At 35.4% G+C, this 21,656-nt stretch overlaps 1 protein-coding gene across 7 annotated transcripts in view; it reads right to left on the reverse strand.

Annotated features, from left to right (window-relative positions):
- The window catches only part of PLXNB2 (plexin B2), a 303,826-nt gene that overhangs the window by 125,311 nt on the left and 156,859 nt on the right, over positions 1-21,656 (reverse strand). The window contains exon 4 of one of the 7 annotated variants that reach the window (XM_088141665.1): positions 1,964-2,105. The exons of 5 other annotated variants lie outside the window; for them this stretch is intronic. The gene's annotated coding sequence lies outside the window, so the exon portion shown is untranslated. Of the gene's footprint in view, positions 1-1,949; positions 2,106-21,656 lie in introns of all 7 variants that reach the window. One more of the 7 variants, XM_088141664.1, reaches the window with a different exon arrangement.

A 21,656-nucleotide genomic window follows, 5' to 3' on the forward strand; every position in this document is an offset into this window, starting at 1 on the left:
AGAGAGAAGGAATGTGGATCAAACTGCAAAATAAATATACAAAGAAAGAATAGCTTAAGAAGGGAAGTATCAAGCAAATTGTGGTTGTATCAAGTAGTGAAAGAAATGAGAAATTTAAAGAACAGATGACAATATATGAAGCAATATATGGGTATAATAGAAACAATAATTTACAACAATAGAGAGGTATGGCAAGGTTTAATGAAGGCTGCTGGTATAAACTAGATGTCCTTTTTTTTTTCTTATTTCACATCTTTAGTTTCTTTGACTGACAATTTCTTATTCCCTCTTGGCACTTTGCACAGCCCTGCTTAAACTCAAAGGGAATAACATGATGGATATGAATGTATGTAATATAATGTGTGTACACTGTACAGAATTCATTTGGGTCTATTATTTGTCACGTACAAATGCAAGCTCTTGAGAAGGAATAGATGATTCATAAGGCAAATGGTATACCATCTGCTTGCTTCTCTTCCTCGCTGGCATTTTTTACTGGAACAGAGGGGATAAAAACCTCTGGGGTTGCTAGGCAACTGCAGGGTGGGATATTAACCACTTCTATGACAACTTAGAACTATTAATAAGATTTTCATGCAATAGTCTACATATCATAATTTTATTCATCAAAGCTAATAAAACTAGGCATGTTGTTCATAGTGCACACTATATTTTCTTTCAGTTGAATATCTATCTATCTTGATTTGCATGACTAGTTCTATACTGCATGCCCAATTAGCAAAGAAATCTTCAAAAGATTTCTGGTAAGCAGCCTTCTGAGATCCTTGAATGCTTCTACTATGATCCTCAGGGTAAGAAAAAAAAAATATTTATTTTTTTTCCCTTTTCTGGTTTAGTTCTGGCACTGTTTTGAGGAGAACAGTTTGTAGTTCCAAACCTCATCAAATCAGGAAGAGTTATTGTACTGCAATATGCAACCTTAGAAATACATAAGAATGTAATCAGCACACATATAAACTCATAAGTGTGATTAAAGTTTATTGGTATTTTGTATGCACTGTTGCTACTGCTATAAAGCTGAATAATTTGTGCATATTACACAAAAAAGAATCCCATAGTTCACCTCAATTATTTCAAATTATCAGTGTGCAATGTTTTCATTTGAGCTAGACTAAATTCTAACAATGTCAAAAAATTCTCAGAAACTCCTGAAGAAACCTATAATTACACACATTATGTATCATCAAAGAAATGTTGCTAACACAAGAACTTTGCATAAAGACCAGGCATACGTTTTTTTCTGCTACTGGAAGAACATTTGAGTTTTTAAATATCACCCACTTCTAGACATTGTAAAAACCTGGCCAAATTGAGCTGTTCCTAGTAAAAGAAGAAATATGAAAAGGCCCAGGATTTCTGATATAATCATGGTTAGAGGCTCTGCTATAACTCTGTGATTGGGGGTTGTTTAGCTTTACTGCCACTACCTTGAATCATAAAATATAGCTAGAACAATATGGGAGAAATGGAAACCTAGCTGATAGATTGCATTTATAGAACACAGAAAAGAAGCTTGTTCTCATCTCCGGAAAATGAAAACACAGATGGCTCCACGCATGCTTCAACTACATGGCATCAGTTACAACAAAGCAATCAATTTAGGATGTGCCTTTTCAGTGGAGATATACAAAATGTTTGTGCATGAATCATTCCATATACATAGAATACCTGGCTTTAGATGGCCCATGCCTGAGCCAACAACATATTTATTTTGGATGTTTTGATATATAGGTGGAAAGAAGAAGAGCTGTTTTGTTCCAGGTGTGGATCAGGATGTGGCTGTTCAGGCAGAAATGGTGTTGGTGGTGGGTATATCAGGAAAAAGCCAAAGACCATGTTGGTGGAGGAGCAGGGGAGGTAAGGCACCAATGTGATATCCTGTGCTGGGAGCAGCGCAGAGGAAAGGAGGGAGGAACTGATATACATGCCTTGCCCAAATTACCCATAAAATCACTCTAGCATTCTTCCAAGATCTTTCAAATATGTCTTTGGCTGAAATCTGGGACAATTCTGGATTATATTTCTGCTGAATCACATCTGATCCAAAATGGTTTGGCAGAACTTCTGGAGCTTGATGCTTTATTCTAGATTTGAAACAAAACATATTTTCCAGTAAAAAGTAAGGTCAAACCAACTATATTGTACCTGATTCTGTGAAAACTGAATGTAATAAAAATGAATAACAGTATGGAGAATCTTGGACTTTCCAGATGTTGCTGAACGGCAGCAAACTTCCAGCAAACCCAGTAATATGGTTAGTGAGACAGGAAGGTGGAAGATACAGTTCAGCAACAACTGAAGGGCCTAGATTCTCCACCCGTGATTCAGAAAGTAACAATAATCATATTATGCATGGGTGGTAATTACTATGTACAGTATATTTGTCCCTCTTCCAACTACGGAGCTCATATTGAACAGAAAGAACATTTCCCATATTCAGCTAAGACTCCTCTATTCTACTTCTTATTTGGCTTCAGCAACATTGGCAAGTTATAAGTAGGAAATATGGGATGCCCAGGCTGGTGATAAAAATGTGGCAAAAAATGACACCACTGCAGTTGTGAAGGGACTTTTAATCAAACACATGAAAGAGATTTAACTACTGTAAACAGAGTGCCTTACTTCAGGTGGGATTGTTACCTTATCTCTTAATGAAAGAGGCCAAAGATTCATAGATGTGATTACTGATATCTAATTTTACTACAGCACCTGCCAAATCAACCTGGACTCATGTATTGTGAACTAAAGCTGGCCTTGCATAAGCTTCAAAATCAGAAGAAAAAGGATGGAGCTACTCCAAATAAGGATGTTTCAAGATTTTATACATTTTCTGCTTTTGTTTTTATTGTTCTGAAAAAAATAAAATGAATTACTGAATTCAACAATTACTGAATTCAACTCCTTCTCCCCTTTCTGGAAAGGCAATGCTTGATTTTTTTTTTTCTTGCGCGATTACAAATTGTTTTATTTAAGGATAGAAAATGTCATATTTTTCTGAAATTTTTAAAAAATATATAAAATAGTCTATCCTATATTTTGTTCAAAGAATGCATTCTCACTTGTCTTTGAGTAAGGTAGGTGAATGAGGATGCACTTACATACAATCACATATTTTTTGCTATTTCCAGTACTGAAATTATATATTAATTTCATTAAAACAGGAGTTTCTATAGTATGCAGAAAAATATAGTGCCATGATGGTTAAACCAGATTTGGTATCCTATTATTAATAAACAAAATTATAAGTATTTTAATTTTTGCCTAACATTCTGCTATTGTTTGCCCTGAATAGGACTTAAGTGCTATGCAAACCACTGTGGTTCTGCTCCTTGAGAAATGCAAAACTGTTAAGCTCCTCTACTTTCATTTACCCGAAAGCTTTCCCAAGCACTGGCAAATGTGTTTCAAAACCTGCTAGTGCTATGTACATCATTATTTAGAAAAGTTGTACAATAATTTTTCAGAATATTGAGTTCAACACCCAAAACTGCAAATTTCTGTGATTAGATAAGTCTAGTGCTTATGAAACATGAATTATGTTCAATATGTGATATGTCAAAAATCCAGCAGATTGCATTGATAGGTTAAGTTAAGAAAAATTGCTTTGCCTCCTACTCCCTTCATTGTTAATATGTCTAAGTTCTGGAGTACAACTTGTAATTCTAAATTACCAATTTGCAGTTCAGACAAAGCCACAAAAGTGTATTGTGGTCAATGACCAGAATACAACTAGCAGTTCATTTTTTGTCAAACAGTACTGTTGACATCATACATAGGAACAACTGTGCAAGGATCTTAATAAAAACTGAAATATTTCTCTAGATAGGAAGTGCCTTGCCTGAAGAAGTTGGAATCTAAGTTTTTGCCCAGTCAAGAGATGGATTTACATTTCAGTGTATGCTTTATCATTGCAGCAAATACCTTGACACAAGACAGACTGCTGTTGCCAACTCAACTCAAGTCAGAAAAGAACTACGAACACCAAGGCAGAAGTGATGTGTCCACTTCTGAGACTATATTTTATTTGAATTGCCTAACTCCCAACCAGAGTGGGAAATACATTTCTTTCTCCAAGGACAAACTTGAACTTAGATCTGGATGCTAAAAAAAAAGTAAAAAGTAAAATGAGCATTACAGTGAAGTTTTATAGAAAATATTTTTTAAAATTACTCTATCTTAAGTATACAGTGGTAGGAAAAAAAGAAAGCAGAGAGACATGATTCAGATTAACTGTAGAAATATTCTCTGCCAAATATATGACTCAATCTGTCTATGTGGTGGCTAAGAGCTGACACCAACCTGACGGCACATAATCAATCAATCAATCAATCAATCAATCAATCAATCAATTTTCTGTGAACCTGAAACATTTGCTACCAAATAGCTCTTGAAATTCCATGTCAAATAACTGACACTACCTGTACTTTGATAGACATGTTAGTGCTGGATTAGCATCTGTAATCAACAAGATTTTACTCAGACTATAACCTGTCATTGATGCTGTTGATGTGATCAAATGATAGATATACATTGCTAATTGAAGCAGTTCAGCTTGGGCTCTCAGTTTCTAAATTCTTAAATACAAAACAGGGATAACTTGTTTCTGAATAATTATTTACTTATTTATTTTATCCAATTTATAGTGCTATCCAACTCAAGCAACTCTGGGTGGCTTACAATAAGAATAGTCAATGCTCTCTCCCCCCCCCCCCCGTAAGATGGCATGACCTAATAAATAAATAAAACCTCAAAAGACCAAGACCTGATAATACAAGATAATCAAAGAAACTCCTTAATTTCACAACACATAGACAGACTTTCAACTGGCAAACTGTCAACAGTAATTCAATTAAACATAGCTATCCAGATTATTTGCCAAAAACCATCAAATGGATCATTGAACAAATCAACTCAGAGTTCTCAATTGAGGCACAAATGACTAGACTCAAACTATCATACTTTGGACATATTATGTGAAGACCTAGTTCTCTGGAGAAGTCTATAATGCTGAGAAAGGTGGAAGGTAAGTGCAGGTGGGACACCTGGCAGCAAGGTGGATGGATTCAATTAAGGCGGCAATCAGTGCACTGTTGGAAGACCTGAAGGATTAGACTGGGGACAGATTGTGCTGAAAATCTATGTGGTCATTAAGAGATGACGCTGACTTGATGGCACATAATCAATTAATTTAAATTATGTTTATAGAATTATGGAAGAGCTCAAATATAACACCAAATGTATGTATTTTAAATAGCTCTTCCTTAATAAGTCAAAATAAATATTCCATGTGTGCTGTGCCAACTCAGTGCCCTCCAGATGGTATAATCCCATCACCTCTAACCAATGGGGCTAAGGGGAGGGAATCAGGCTTGGAAAGTTGCTAAAGCAACATGTATGTTTGGTTCCCAACCTAAGGCAGGCTGTGTAAAGAATATCCCTTACCACAAGTCAGTATAATAAAGAAACAAATGCATAAATAATGAGTTAAGGAGAAAACAGTAAAGAACCTTTACCCTTGATTATACAGAGTAATGACTGCATATAACAACTGAAAAGTAATAAAGCCTTAATGGGGTTCAGTTTATATATTTCAACAGAAGCCAAACACTTTTCCACATAAAAAACCTCTACATCTGTGGCATAATGTTGCATCATAAAACTAAACACTGACACTATACTCGTTTGCATTTACTTACACTGTTCCTAATAGCTAATAGCAATGTAGCATAGGAATTTTGCTTCAATGCAATGTCCCCAAATGAGAAAGTTATGGATTTCCTCTACTCCCTGCTTATATATCGCTAGGAAAAAATCATAAGGTCTTTAAAAATTCAGTGTATGTTAGATAAAAATATCCTTCTATTTCCAGCTTAACTGAATGAAACCCTTTGTATCTCTGATTTTACCTTCACTGGTGAAGAAAATGCACACTCAGGTACTCTATTGAGAACCAGAGAGCTGGATAAAATAGAACAAAGATAGGAGTACTGCCAGTTCACAGAACAGTTGTAAAAAGAAAAACAGTACCCAGGCTTAGTTGATTTGCAACGTTTGTCAGTTCAAAAATAAAAGGCAAAGATATTATGTCTGTCCAGAACTGCCTGTTATACATAAAAACCATAAGAAACCATCTTCACATTGTTTGTGTGGCTTTTTAAAATCTTGCAATAATTTCATATTGATTAAGATAGCACAATAGTTATTAGAATTTCACCTGGCTCACCCTACAAACACGTGTGCTTTTGAGAGTGGATTTCAAAGCTTCATTTGTTACACAATATATTGAAATAAATAGTGTGTGGTTTAATATGAAATACAGTTAGTCTTTTGATTAAATATATTACCACTGAGGCCAAAAACAAGGTCACCTGCATTTTGTAAAATAATTACTTGACAGTGGAAAAGCTACCAGAACAAAAGGAACAATTTGTTTCTCCTCTTAGAAAAGAAAGAGAGAGAGAGAGAGAGAGAGAGAGAGATCTCCAGGATCTTCTTGTTGAAAAGGTGCAGTTTTCACTAGAAGCCATGCTAAGATATAAATATAGTTAACGAAGGGGCATGCAAGGTAAACAAATGTTTTATTAAAATTAAAAACAGCTGCTTTCCAATTGTTTCTTTTCCGATTATTTTTTCTTCACTGTTCTCACTATTAGCAAAGTATGTGCATGTGGCATAGATATGACTAAACTGGTAACCTAGTCTATACTTTCATCTTCTGAAAAAGTTTTTAAATCATAATTAAATCTCTCCAAAGAGCTCCATTTTCTGCCTTCCAAAATACAAGTAAGGAAGGCCCTCTGAGAGCAACAGAAGCGAATGTGTAGCTCAGGGTTGAACTGTGGAGCTCTTGGGGTTCTTTGTGCCCTGAAGATGCTACCTAGCCAGGTAATGAAACATTTGCAAGAAAACAACCAAACTCAGAGAACCCCAAGGACTCCACGGGTCTCTGAGAGAAATCTTTGAGAGCAGACTGGTGCAAAGGATGAAGCTGAAACACATCATGGTGGGTATGTCAGGAGAAACAAAGCAAAACTGAAACATGGTAAGGCTTTAGGGGTAAATGTTGCAACTGGAGAAATGTTAAAATATGAGTGTGGTTTGCTTCTGCAACCTATTTAGTGTGAGTGCGTGTGTGTGTGTGCACGCGCAGACTGCATCTATGCCTGACAACTGGAAATGTGTCATTATACTGTTCCCTATTCAAAGGAAAAGGTACTAAGAATGATAGCAAAAATTACAGGACATTAGCTTCCTAAATATGTTTGGGAAGATATTTTGCAGAATTCTGACTGAAGCGACATAAAGGTGACCATGAAGAAACTGTGGGAAGATTTTTGTTCTAAAGCAGGTCACTGAGAAATGCATGAATGTGAGAAATGTTGTATGTTTGCTTGTTTAGAAAAAGTGTAACAAGCTTGAATTATGGAAGGGTTTGCCTGGGTATGGAGTTGGAAGTTGGTCATTTAATGAGGTACGAACAGCACGTGATGCAAGCAAAACATGCGTGAGAATAAATGGAATGCTTACAGAATGGTTCAAGTAAGATAAGATATGTGATTTTTCCCTTGGCTCTCCAATGTTTTTATGGTTAGGATTAGAACATAGCTTGTTGAACTGGTAGAAGCATACATTGAATAAGTTTTTGACCCTAGCCTCATTTTCCCTCATGGAAATGGATGTGCAGCCTGGGCTGTGTCCACCAAGCCTGCTTCACTCTGAAAAAGTAGAGCAGTTTCCCTTGAATGCTTACATCCCCATGGGCAATTTTTCCCAAAATCCATAACCACAAAATCCCAACTCCAATGTTACTGAAGTTATCTAAGAATGCAACACTTAGTTTTTCACAACACACATTTTAGTAGAGGATAATCTAGAATCCTATATGGTACTCATAACCTTAAGTCCAGTACAAAATAGGAAACAAAATTGCTTTAAGAAAATGATGTTGGAATGAATACTATCTATGTGGAATAAATATGTGGGTATATTGGATATATGATACATGGTGAGTTTCATAGCCTGATAAGAGGCACATTTTATTCATCATCCTTTGTTTAAGCAGAACTGTGTGTGATATGTGTCTTTTGAATCCAGACAATTTACAGAGTTCCAACCTATGATACACTACATATAAAAATAATTTATTTTTATTTAAACCATGTTTACTAGAAAATATCATGTCTCTCTCTCCCTCACTTTTCTCTTGCCCCCATACCCAGTTACCTCCCATAATATTCTGGGCACAAAGTCTTATCCAATGAAGGAAAAGGAAAGGCTAGGAGGTAGGCCAGTGAGGACAATAATACAATCACTTATGCTTAGCCTGGAGAAAGGGATATGTAGACATGTAAAAGTTGTTGGAAAGGTTTTATGAGAAGTGGAACACATTTGTTTTCTGTTGTTTGGGAGCAGGATTAGAACTAATGGATGAATTTTAGATAATCCAGGATCCAGCTGCACAGTGGTTTTAGGTAATAAACAGCATTTTCAGTTGTGTCCATAAATAGACCAATATGCAATATTGTGAAGTTTTGTTTTCTATCTATATTGGTAGGGGATCCGAAGTAAAGATTTAAGGTGCATTGCTATATGTGTTTATTTTTGTTTATCTATTTTGATTCTCTTTTCTCCCATTTTTGATCTGTTTTATTCGATGGCTGAAGCCCATAATAAAATTGATCTGATCTGACCAATATCCATAAGCATGACATTTAAGCATGATAGTCACTGCCTTCCACAAAACTGGCCTTAATATTAGGAAAAAGCAGAATTTTTTAACAACTTTAAAGGCCGACTTTGCCCCTGTGATTCTCATACCATAGAGGATGTGCAGCAGGTCTTGCTGCACTGTAGTTTCTGCTTGAACCTGCGGGATAAACTAATTCGGCCGCTCGTAAAGGAATTGCCAGGGAAAGACGATGACTGGCACTTTTATCCTCCAGCAGATCACAAGACCGTGATTACCTGTAATGTAGCCAAATTTTGCCTCGCTGCTATGAGAGTGAGGCAGGAAAGACTGTTTGATAAAACTGCATTTTTGGACACCTTTAACATTTCCTCCTCTCCCTCCTTTTCTTTCCTTCTTTTTAAGCCTTTTAGCTTCTTTTAATTGTTATTTTATGATGTATGTAGAACTGTATCTATATGTGCATATATGCACACACACCCACTGGTTGAAGACCGCAATACATTTACCTGTCTACCAAAGGCAGTCCCCTACAGAGGCCGTTAAAAGAGTCCAAATGATATATAACTAACACTTGCATCTCTAAACCCTTGATCCAATGTTTCCAGGAAGAGATTTGCAGGCGCAGCATCCTTAAATGAGCAAACTCAGCATTTGTAGGCTTAACATTAGAATTTTTGACCCCCTTGTAGAGGGGTCACAATGATCATGTAAGAGAAAAACTCAGGAAAGTAATCATCTTAATTCATATCAGTTCATGACAGAAAGAAAAAAAAAATCTGTTCAGGGAAACAACTGTATAATAAGGATTTCAGGTCCTAGTAGCAGACTTGACTTTATTATCTAGCAGTGGGTAAAAGCTGAAACATCAAAACCTTTATCCCCTAATATGCTGCATTCTACTAGTTGTACCAACTGATGTGTACCCATTTCCTTATTTAATTGCTGCAAAGTTATTTGGTAATTAGCTTGTAATCATTTTCATTAATGAAATGTGCTTTGTACAACCATAGTTGTGTATATATCACTGTAACAAGGCAGCAAATTAATATGATTCTACAAAATCCTAAGGCTGAATCTGCATTCTCATCAACTTCCTAGCAAGCCAAAATAAAATAAAGGAAATAAACTGCACAGTTTATTTAGCAAGAGATAATGGCTGATGGAAACTGAAGTCCAACATACTGGGAAGGGACCAGGTTGGGGAACCCTGCCCTAGAGCCTTCCTTCCTCACCCTTAGTAATTATTTCACACTTCCTCTGTCTATTTATTATTAAGCTATTTTGGGCAGAGAGAAAGACTTAAAAGATGTAAATTTCTTCACATCCTTGCTTAGCAGTTACCACACACTACTACAAAATCAGGAATCTATTTCTCATTCCTTTTGCCATAATAAAGACTCCTTGTTGAACTTAAAAAAATTGTCCTTAACTTCTGGATTAAGCAACAATTGCTTCCCTCCCCATTTTAATCTATGTATTTATCCAACCACTATTTTCTTCTCTGGAAAGATATCTCACTTTTAGCAGTTTGCTAACAGTACCTAAGCTTTTGCTTTTCACACAGGAGGCTGGAAATGGGTTTGCCATGTTGAATCTGACATTTCATGCTGCTGAAATGAATCACAATTATGAAACAATTATTTTTAAATGTGTGATTGTGGTACTATAAAAGCCCTGTGAATAAGGCCAATTTGAGGAGATATTTCTTTTACCTTCTCTGCCTTTTTTCTGCACAGTTGGATATCCAGTTACTTTTTATTGTGCTTAAAAAACATTGCCTACTTGCTTATTCTTCCCAAGTTTCTGTATCATTGGTGCCAAGATGGTAGAATAAACTATCTTGGGGGGAGGAGAGACAATGGGAACATACAGCTTGGATAGGGGTATTTTGTAAAATGAAACAGGTTCTTTATAATGCTGTTCTCTGTGAGAGGCAGGATCAATAAATAAAATTCTTTCTGACTTGGTGATACCCATAGCTCATCCCCACAGTGGTATTTTGAGGAAGTGGCATCTTGGGATTTATACTGAAATCTCCAAGCTAATACTGAAGTAAACCAATGTAAACAAAAGTAATCTCTGGGTGATTTTTAAAATATATACATTTCCCTTTATAGGAAATTCAGAAATTTGAGATAGATTTTTAGGGATTTGAAATAGCTCTGGTAGGGTTACCACAGGCAATCCTTATCTCTTCCAAAAGAAATATATTTAATCTTTCCATAGACCAGCATGTAGGCTAGTAAAAGTACTAAGTCACTGGAAAGGCTGTTTAGTCATTTTTCCAGGAAAAAAACAGAGCTCCATCTTTATTATTAAGAGACACAAAAGAATATTTGCTCTTGTGTCAGGATTAGTGATTGAAACAGATCTGTGTTGGAGCTTAGCACATGGTATGAACACCAAAAACCAGTTAGTAATAGGTTTAGAAGTGGCTAGTATGAGACCAGAGAACAAATTCCAAGGTTCCTTGTTCCAAAATTGTTTGTATATCTCTTTTTTAGATTTAGTCAAAACTTCTATAACACTAGAGAAGTATGCAAAACTTACATTATAGCTGGAGGAAGATACTTCCCCCCTGCCCCCGATTTTTGTACTTTCGTTACCGATCATTGCTTCTAGGTCCCACAAAGTCTCCACCCTTACCTCTGTTCCTCTGTTTTGTGACTAAAGAAAGATTTCAGACCATAAAATCAAACCAATCCAAAACAAAAAAGTTCTCCCCTTAAGATAACCTCTAAAATCTAATTCATGGAGATACAAAAGTTTTGTTTCAAGTTGTCAACTTTTCATACTTTGTTCAAATTGTGCAACTTTGACTTTTTGGTAAAGAGGAAAAATCAACAAGATGTATGTATGAATATATGTGTTTAGGACTGCAGGGGTGACTGTGATAATATACTTACTAAAGCCATAACTTGTTCCTTCTATTTTGAAAGCACAAATGAACTCCGATTTGCTTAACTTTTGAATTTAAATATTCAGCACTTGACAGAGTTAAGCTTTGACTCTTACTTTGTTTCACTGAATATATTATTTTTTAAAATGTCTTTCATAACTAACTATTTTGGAAGGAATTTACTACCAGGATCTTCTCAAAACGCAAAAGGAAATTGTTCTTAAAATGTCATTCACACTCACAATGTGATGACAGAACTTTCCAAAAACCATTAGCAGTTTCTGGTTACCTCTTAAAACAGCAGCAGCACTATAATGAACTCCCAAATTTACATGCAAATACACAAGCCAGACTTAGTTTATCTTTTGCCCCCTTTTCCTTTTTCCTACCTCCATTAGCCTATAGGTAATCAAGAACTCTCCTAGGGACAACAGCAAGGAATCTTAAAATCTGTAGCATATGTATAACTAAATGTTGCCATGGTGATCTCCAGAATGTTGAAATCAACTCAAAATACAGAGCAAACTGGGGCAAGGCATGTAAGTGACACCACTAAAATATATTATTTCTAAAAAGCAAAGTAAGGGAGTAATACTAAGGAAGTAAATGGCACAAAACTGATCTTGCCAACTGCAGAACTAATGAGTGTTCACAAAGTATCCAATGTACTTGTTTATCTACAACAAAGACTGATGCCATTCAGATATGATTGGACTGTTGCTTTCATCAATTCCAGTTAGAAGGCAAACATTTCTGGAGAGCACAGCATTACTGCTCCTTGCTTTATACCATTTTCCACATATCTCCCAAGCAGTTCTAGTTAAAAAGCTGGTCCATTTAATAATCAATTCCACCCAGTAAAGTAGCTGAGGCTGAAATACTCATACAAGACTAATACCATTTAGAAAATAATAAGCAAGTCAAGCTATTTCTTTTATTTAAACCTCATCTTCGAGGCATTGCGAGATAGTGATTGGCCTGAAGTCACCTAGGGCTGTGTGGAGACTTGAACTAGTGGTATAGTTTAAATTCCAATACGGAAACTGTCTCCTCACCTCCTCTCCACACCCACACACACATATATATATTAGTCATTTCCTAACTGGAGAGTGTGATTGCTACATTAGCCCCAGACTTGCTTGTCACACATTCCAGCTGTAAAGGGGAATATATAGACACTGGGTCTTCCATGTCATCAGGAATCCTGGGTGACTGGGCTTTGTAACAGCTGTGTATGTCCTTGGACTCCCGTCATACCTTCAGCTGGCTGCATGGTCAGCAGTATTCTGTTTCTCTCTTCCTTTACTTAAACACTGCATGATTGGAGAACTAAGACAAGCTTTATTTCAGTCCGCTACTTTTTTTGTAATATCTTTGGAAAAGATTCTTCTGTCATTTGCACTCATCAGTCAGAATAAGACAGTCAAATTTGATTCTCTTTTGCCATTTGGAATACTGCTGCAACTCCAAACTAGTCAGCATAACCATACAGAGAAATTTCAGCTCAGTTAGCTGCAAATGTCAGCGTTGCCCTTTGGCAACTGTGTTTCCTTTGGTGTCATGAATTACACATGTCATAAATCACCCATGCTGACAAATGACAACTTAACATTTGTATGTTAATTTGGAGGGAAAACTAATTTTATACATCTTTCAACTCATCATTGTAAATCATGAAAAATAAGACTTGGCAAAAGGATTCAGGAAGTGGAAAAAAAGTTTTAAAAACTGGGGTGGACTCACTGATACCTTTAATTTACACGTGTGTTGACATGGGTACTGGTAAGGGAAGGGGTATCTGCTGACCCACCCTATCCCCCATATGTTTGATATGTAGGAGACCTTATTGAGTGTACAATTGTATATACGTGAAGGATTTTCCAGGTATTTGAGATCCCCTAAAGTTTTATCTGTATGGGACAAGACTTATGGGCCTAACTTTCTCCCTTCTTTGCACTTTCACTAAATACATGAGATAATGTGTGAAATGGAACCTAAACATCCAAATGAGCCCAGAAATTTCAAAATAGTTTTAAGGCACAAGATACTGATTACTGAGCCTAAAAGAGTAAAAATTCTGAGAAAGACCCCTCATGAAACATGCTGTCTAGTGGCAGAACAAATATGCTTCGTCAAGATGGTCCAACATCAATTTTCTGTCCAATGTTGCAATGTCGTATACCAGCATAGTAAATGTAGCATATCTCAAAAATTTTCTTTCTTTCTTTCTTTCTTTCTTTCTTTCTTTCTTTCTTTCTTTCTTTCTTTCTTTCTTTCTTTCTTTCTTTCTTTCTTTCTTTCTTTCTTTCTTTCTTTCTTTCTCTCTCTCTCTCTCTCTCTCTCTCCTTCCTTCCTTCCTTCCTTCCTTCCTTCCTTCCTTCCTTCCTTCCTTCCTTCCTTCCTTCCTTCCTTCCTTTCTTTTGGCGGGGTTGTATTTATGTACGTGTAGAAGGAATCCAAAGCTCACTCTTCTTAAAATTTGCTTTTTGGATGCCTTCAAATCTAATGTAACAGGGATGAATTTTCTACTTTCCTTAGAATGTGAGAATCAGCTCCCACAGTTGAGCTGTTTTAGAGGGCCTGAAGCTCATGTGGATCCTGAAGCTTATGTGATGAAGAAATCCCCTCTCCCCATTTCTGAAGCTCAGAATTATGTTAGTTATTAGATTCTGCTTTTCTCCCAAAGGACCAGCTTGAGAGCAAGCACAGCAAGGCTAGTCAAAGTAAGCAGATTCTATTTTCGATAAAAATTCACTGCAGTCTTATGGATGCAATTATTTCATGGAATCCAGAGTCAGTATAACTCCATAAATATTTACAAATCTCTTTTGAATGTCCACTTGGACACAATATATTCTCAATGCCCCAGTGTCTGAGAAGTGAGCAACAATTCTGTCTTGGCTTCTGCTCTCCACACTTTTCTCAACTTTGCTTGCAAATTAAGTTTTGTGGCCACATCTTTAAATTTTCAGGGAGGAGGCAGCATTTATTTATGTTGGTAATACAAGGCATTCTAAATCTTTTTGGTTACTAATGTACTTAAAAATGGAGTCATACCTGTTTCTTATGCATTAACAGAGCTTTTTAACTTTCAGCCCAATTAGTCACTGCATGACTATAGTCGGTATTTTAGTTAACTTCACCTTTGTACTTTGCCCTTATGTGTCTTTCACAACTTAATGAGATTACACTGCTTACCCATTTTACATTCTGCTGCAGCAATTGATATTGAGAACAGCTATGACTAGAGTTTGCGTTGCACAGAACTACATTTTAAGGTCAAATAATTTCAAGGTTGTTCTTCTCTATAACACAGGATGTTCTAATTCTCAGAATAAGCCATATTACAATGCTGACATACCCTAGCAATTATTCCTTGTAACCCTTTCTCTCTCTATTTAGGCTATTTAAGTTATATGCAAATTAAAACATAAGAAGAAAAGCTACCTCTGGTTTCCTATGAATTAGACAATTATTTACATACTATTGATTAACATGTATTTTTTTAAAAATCTACTAATATATTTTAAATGATCCAATAATAGCATGTTGTTTCTCTTTAGAAATTCTAACATTGGACTCTGTTCTTATCACTTGAAAGGTGGTGAAATAAAATTCTCTAAACATAGATGTTCATCACTCTATTAAGGAGCAGGATCAAGTTCTCTTCTATATTTTGAACAATAATATGGGAAATGGGATTCTTAAATTCTATCAGCCATCTTACAAAACTGGCATGTATTTTTCATAGTAAACCTATTTGAAACAATTATGAATTCTGAAACAGAAGAACTGCCATTATTTCAGCTCTTCCTACAAGTGTATCATCCACATATCCCCCCTCCTCTATTGTTATATACACACATGTATTATCAAAAGATGTAGCAGGGATATGCTAAGAAGGATGTAAAAAGACAGGAATAATATTATGGCAGTTGCTTTCTTGTATCTTTCTGAAATTATGGTTTATTTATGAAAATGTTCAACAGCCTTCAAGATGTTGTGGAAGTCGTGAAGGGAAAGATAATTCTTGGCAGCTGTATTTAACAGCTTTAATACAGTCCTCATTATGTGATATAAAATAACTACCCAGTCATATAAATGTAACAGGAATTCCCTCCTCCCACAAAATCATTGGGTAATCTAATTTACAGGATTTAGTCACAAAAATAAATTCTAATGCAATTTGCACTTAACCAATTTGCAATTTATAGCAATTTACACATCACTCAGGTACATTCATTTTCTAGTGCAAGACAAATGGAATAAAAACATAACAAGCCCCAATAGACTCAGCTACAACATCTCCTGTGTACACCACATATTTCATTTCTACAGCAGCAGAGTAAAGGTATAATGTACCATTTTCCCACCTGGTATTCTTCAGATGTGTCGGACAACAATTCCCGATACAGTATACATCAAGGGCACCAAGTTACATAAAGCTGGTATCCAGGGAGAAGGTATCCCTTAAAACATTGGATCATGCCAACTAACAGATCAAAACTCTGTATTTCTAACTGATACTACCAGCAGTTTGGTTTCTTTAAGGTATTGACAATTACATTAAGGATATTGTACATCATTTGCTTATCACAAAGGGTGCGAGAAAAATACTGATCAAGTGTTCTGTCTGCTGTTAATTAATACATTTTTTAAAAAATAAAAGGAGTAAGATTGAGATGACTTCTATTTGCTTGCAATGTTTTGAACTGAATCTGATTCTTATTGTGCTCTATACTATGCTATAGAAATTAAAATGATAAAACTAATAAAATGAGTGACTCATTTGCATTGTCAATCTCACATTATGCTAACAGGTATTTTTTGAGAGATGGATATACTTTATGTGCATATTACACATTTATAGATTAAATGTGTTAAATCTCATACTCTTTATGGACTGACCCTAACCCTAACCCTATTATTTCGTATATTGATCCAAAACTCTTGCAAAACAGTTGTGTATTTTTATGCCAATTTATTGTAGATGCAGGGAACAACAACTAAGTAAACAATCTTCAATTATAAAATGAATGGAAGTGCTTATTAGAATCTTTCTTGTAGGATGAACCCTGCGTACTTTAAAATAATTGGCTTTATAATAAAAGGAATTTTGGAAATTACTTCCACTTTTTTTACCAAAGGAGACTGCCTCAAAAAGAAAAAAGACAAGAAGAAAAGAAAAAGCACAAACAAAAACAAGCCAGATAGTGGAACAGACCGCTCTGCAGAAAATGCAGAAAAACACAGAAGGACATGTGCAGGCATAATTAATTTGTTTTTCATGTGAGTACTTTGTACTACAAAAACAATTTCTACTTATCATAAAGTTCACCTTTCACATGTAAAACAAAAAGCAATCTTGCTGACTACTTTTAGCAATTCCTGTGCAAAATATACCTCTTTCATCTACTGTAAAAATCATGTATCTTGCATAGGAACATAAAGATATCCAGCCAATATAAGCATAACTTGTAGTGAGGCACACTATTTCTCAGACAACTGTCTGAACAGTCTGTCATAATTGTTTTCATTTAAAGGAAAGGTACAAGATAGCCCTAAACCCAGGGAAAAAAAATAGTGCTGTAATTATTGTCTAATTACAGAAGGAATATATTTCTTATTTTACAGCAAAATACTATGGACAGAAACAGATAAGACGTAATAGCAAAAGCTTACCAATTCCTTTTTTTAAAAAGTAGTCTTTGCTCTCATAACTGAGCAAACAAAACCAAACCTATTTACATTAGTTGTGACCCAGAGATCTACTGTAATCATCTGGGAAAGCCATCTGTTTCCTCTTCTAACAGCAACATACAATTATATTAAAGACAATTTTGCAGTTGGGAAAAATTCAAATACTGCAAATTTGAGTTTCTCTAGCTTTTATTGCACAAAATGTAAATATGTAAATGTGCTTTGATCATCCCACCCATGACAGAAGGCAACACACAAAATGGTAAGACCTATGATCAAGTCCAGAAACTTAGAACTCTTAAAAGTAAACTCATCACCTGCACAAACATGGTGTGCAATATTTAACTAAATTCCACTGGGAAAAACAGTTACCAGATACTAATGCTAATCTGTAAGTAGCACCATGTTCATAAATTGTGATTTATTTAATGTTAAATAAGCAGCTTTGGTCTCTCCCAGTTCAAGTGTCCTCCACATGTTTTGGACTCCATTCTCATAAATTTGTCAATGAAGACATGCTAACTTCGAACTATAGGATATGTAGTCTAACACATTTAGAGACTATCAGAAAGAAAGACTGATGAATACTAACCACAAGAACTGGATTAAAATATGAAACCAGATATACTAAAATAATTTGCGCATGATAACATTTGCTTACGATGGACTTGCTGTTTAAACTGAGAACCTTGTTATTACACATGCATGGGGCAGATAAACAGCAAATTGATTCTACCTACTATATTTAGAAGCCACCCACTCAATTTAAACTGGACGCTGCATCAATGGATAAGTCCTTTCACATAACCAGCTTCAGGTTTAAATGAGGCCTTGACTGAAATTATTTCTACAGCTGTAAGTACAGTCTTGAGTTCTTGCTGTGAGTGTCAAATCAGAATTGGGGCTTCCAATTTTAACATGTAAAAGCACATAAAATCACAGAATCACAGAGCTGGAATGGACATTTATGCAATCACATTCAGTTTAACCCCTTACTTAGTGCTGGAAACCAAATTAAAATATCTGAGACAGATGAATTTTTTATACATCAATGAATAGTTGCCATTAATTCCTGTTAGGAAAAGTAGAATGCTGTAGACAGCAACACACCACAGCCAATTGCATGTCACATTGGCTTGAGATCAGAAGCTCACTGACATTCTGGCACAAAGCAACAAAAGAATAGCAAAATTTCATATCTAGCTTTTACAAAGATACAAAGGGGACAGTAAGAGAGCCCAACAAATTCTTTTTGTAGTCAGTTTTTCCCTCTTATAGGTGATAATCCTCTCCTCTAAAATACATTTTTGTTCCTGGTTTTCTATGTTCTCTGCAAAAGAAGTCAAAGACAGACAAATAACACCAAGCGTACTGTGAAAAAATTGTGCTTCCCTTTTAGAAATAAGACCAGGTGACAATTCCTACCTACAAAGCAACATCAATGTACTTTTAGGGAACTACATTTTACGAGCTACTACAAGCCATTTGAGTCAACTGTATACCGAACAGGTCCAATTAACTAATGAACATCACAACTCATTAGATTTACTGAAAGCAGCATAGAAAAACTGAACACAAGAAAGAACTACTTTCACTAAGAAAGATTGTGCTGACAATGCAACTGAACTTTACAAAGAAATCAGAAAGCATAGCAGGCCTGCTAGGCAGCTGCAACGAAAGGAAGAGTGAGAGGAAAATAAACAACCTAAATTACCTGTCAATATATTTATTTGCGTCTTGTAACTTCAAGCACTTCTATCCACCTCTCACTGTCTAAAAACTTCAAAGGATTTTCATTTGCAGAGCCTGTAGAAATCAAACCTTGGTATTGCACCAACCAAGGGGAAAACACACACACACACACACACACACACACACACACCCTGTAAGCTCCAGGAATGTGAGCTTTTACACAGGAAAGGAATAAAAGCTCTCCTGAGTTTCTAGGTCTGATTCTTTCCAATCTTTCCATTCATCCTGATAAAACATCAATACTGTATTTTAAGAATGAAAGCAAAGCATGTGCAAGGAAATAAGTACCACCTGCCATTAATATCATGCTAAGATATTTCCCCCTCTGAAAGGCTGATCTTTAATTAAATTCAATCACACTTTTCCAAAGTTAGGAGAGTTGAAAATATCCATGTTAAAACTTTTGAGCAACAATGAAAAGATTATTCTGAGGAGCAGCAGTTCCCATATGCAGATCTCTTTCCCTCTTTTCAGTGCAAGGAAAGGTCTATGAACACAAAGAATTACAGATTCAGAAAGTGCAACATAAAAGCAGAACACTATGTGCATTTGAGTGCACATAATTCTGGATTAGATGATTATGAATGACAATGCTACTTCTAATGCTGCAACACCTCACTTCAGTTATATTGAGATTAGTTGAGCAATTTCCAGCAAACCAGCCCAGACTTTATGTCCACTAAATTAGTGAAAATAATACCAAACTTACTGCTATAAATTATGTGTTATTTGATCTGGAATTACTGCAAGGATTATGAGAAAAATTAAATCATACAAAGCTTTCTGAATATGTCATATTTCCAAAAGATTTCAGCTGTTTGACAGAGGCAGTAATCAACATAATTTTAAGAAAAGGTATTTAGAGTATTTTAAAATTCATTTGATGAGAAAGTGCTGTCTTTGGTCTGCAGGATTAAACATGTAAATATGAAAAACACTGATTATAATATAACCAAATAGTTTCTATGAAAAATGCTGGATTATTCCAATCACGTGGCTGAAATTTACCAACACTGAACATAGCTACCGAGCATTAGACTCAGAAAAGAAAGTTCATGTATCATTGCTAGGAGGAAAAAAAAAGCCAATTTATTTATGAATGTCCACATAATTTGATATTAACCAACAATTCAGTTTGTCAAGACTCATAGCTTTCTGAGAAATAATATCGCTTTCTATATTAAAGAGCTCAAGCACAAACATCTTATTGTTATTCCTCTGTCCACTGAAGATCACTGTCCTGTTTCTCCCACGACATTACAGAACTTGCACAACATAAGTCATTTTCAGCATGTTATGGAGATGAAGCTTGTTATGGCTTATATAAGTTCTTAAATTTTGCAATACTTAACAAAAGAATCAAGAGAACAGTACAAAATATGTGGGGAATATATACCCATACAGAAATCATCCCAGAATTGTTAACCAAGGATACAGCAACTACAATTAATAAACAAATCTTCAAAAAGCTGCATTTTAATGACAGTTGTTAGGTAGACAAGACCCATAGTAGTCTTCTTTGGTGGTCCAGTTGAAAGCTTGATTAGAAAATCTTGTATAATTCCTCAATTTTTGGCCACCAAATACTGGGCATATTTTGGCATAATTTGTTTTTCTTGGTTTAGTGTATAAAGTGTTTCATTTGAACCAGTTTTTGTTTAATTGTGTCATACATTAAGATGTTATGGTTGCTTTTAGAAGCAAAGAATAAATGAAAATCTATTATAGCCTACAGAACAATAGTAAGTAATAGTAAGAAGCTTTATTACAGTATATAATAGTAAAAATAAACAACAAAAAAGAACACTTCTCAATTTGTTCTAGCAAATTATGCAAACCTAAGACATTAATAGATGAACACATGATAAAAGAAAAGTAGAGAACAGGCAAGGCACACTTTCACATGAGAAAGTATCAAGCTGATGTGAGGAGGTTTAAAGTCAGCTTTTCTTTTTTTTTCAGAGATATTAGCTGAATGGATAGAACATATTGACATATCTATCTGGCTGAATCAAGCATTCCATTCTTGCTATATCTAAAAAGGAATTCATTTTTTGGTGAAATGTTGGCTCTTTGTTATGAAAGTCCGTGCTTTTTTCTCTATCTGCCATAAAATCACAGTAACTCTATAAATCAAATCCTCTTCCAATTCTAGAGAACTTCATGTTTTCTTGCTAGCAATAATTGCACTACAGTTTGCTATTACAGCTATCCAACAATTTGGTCATTTGGGAGTCTTAAGGTGACTTCTCCAAAGTGGACTATACCAGTTTAAGATGTGTTCTACTACCAACTCAATTACTGCATCAATTTCTCTGAATCCAAGGCAAGGACAATCCCCAACAGGTTTTTTTTTTTTTTAATCCCATAACATAGGGCTCATGCAGAAAATCGGTTTTGCCTCTAGATCCCATCACAACAGTAGCGAAACCTTTAGCGCATACTATAATTTCCTTTATTTGGCCTTCTAGGTTTTTTGTTTCTGGTTTTAATTGAGCCTAATGCTGTTTAGCACAAGAATTAGGCTACTGTCAGATGTATGCTTTAAAAGGCCATTTTCTGATTAGACATTTTAAAAAGTCTAATGGTGTCAAA

This window comes from Python bivittatus, unplaced genomic scaffold (assembly GCF_059951505.1).
Source record: "Python bivittatus isolate LINGU-HERP-01145 unplaced genomic scaffold, Pbiv_v1 ctg000330_np1212, whole genome shotgun sequence".
Lineage (NCBI taxonomy): Eukaryota > Metazoa > Chordata > Lepidosauria > Squamata > Pythonidae > Python > Python bivittatus.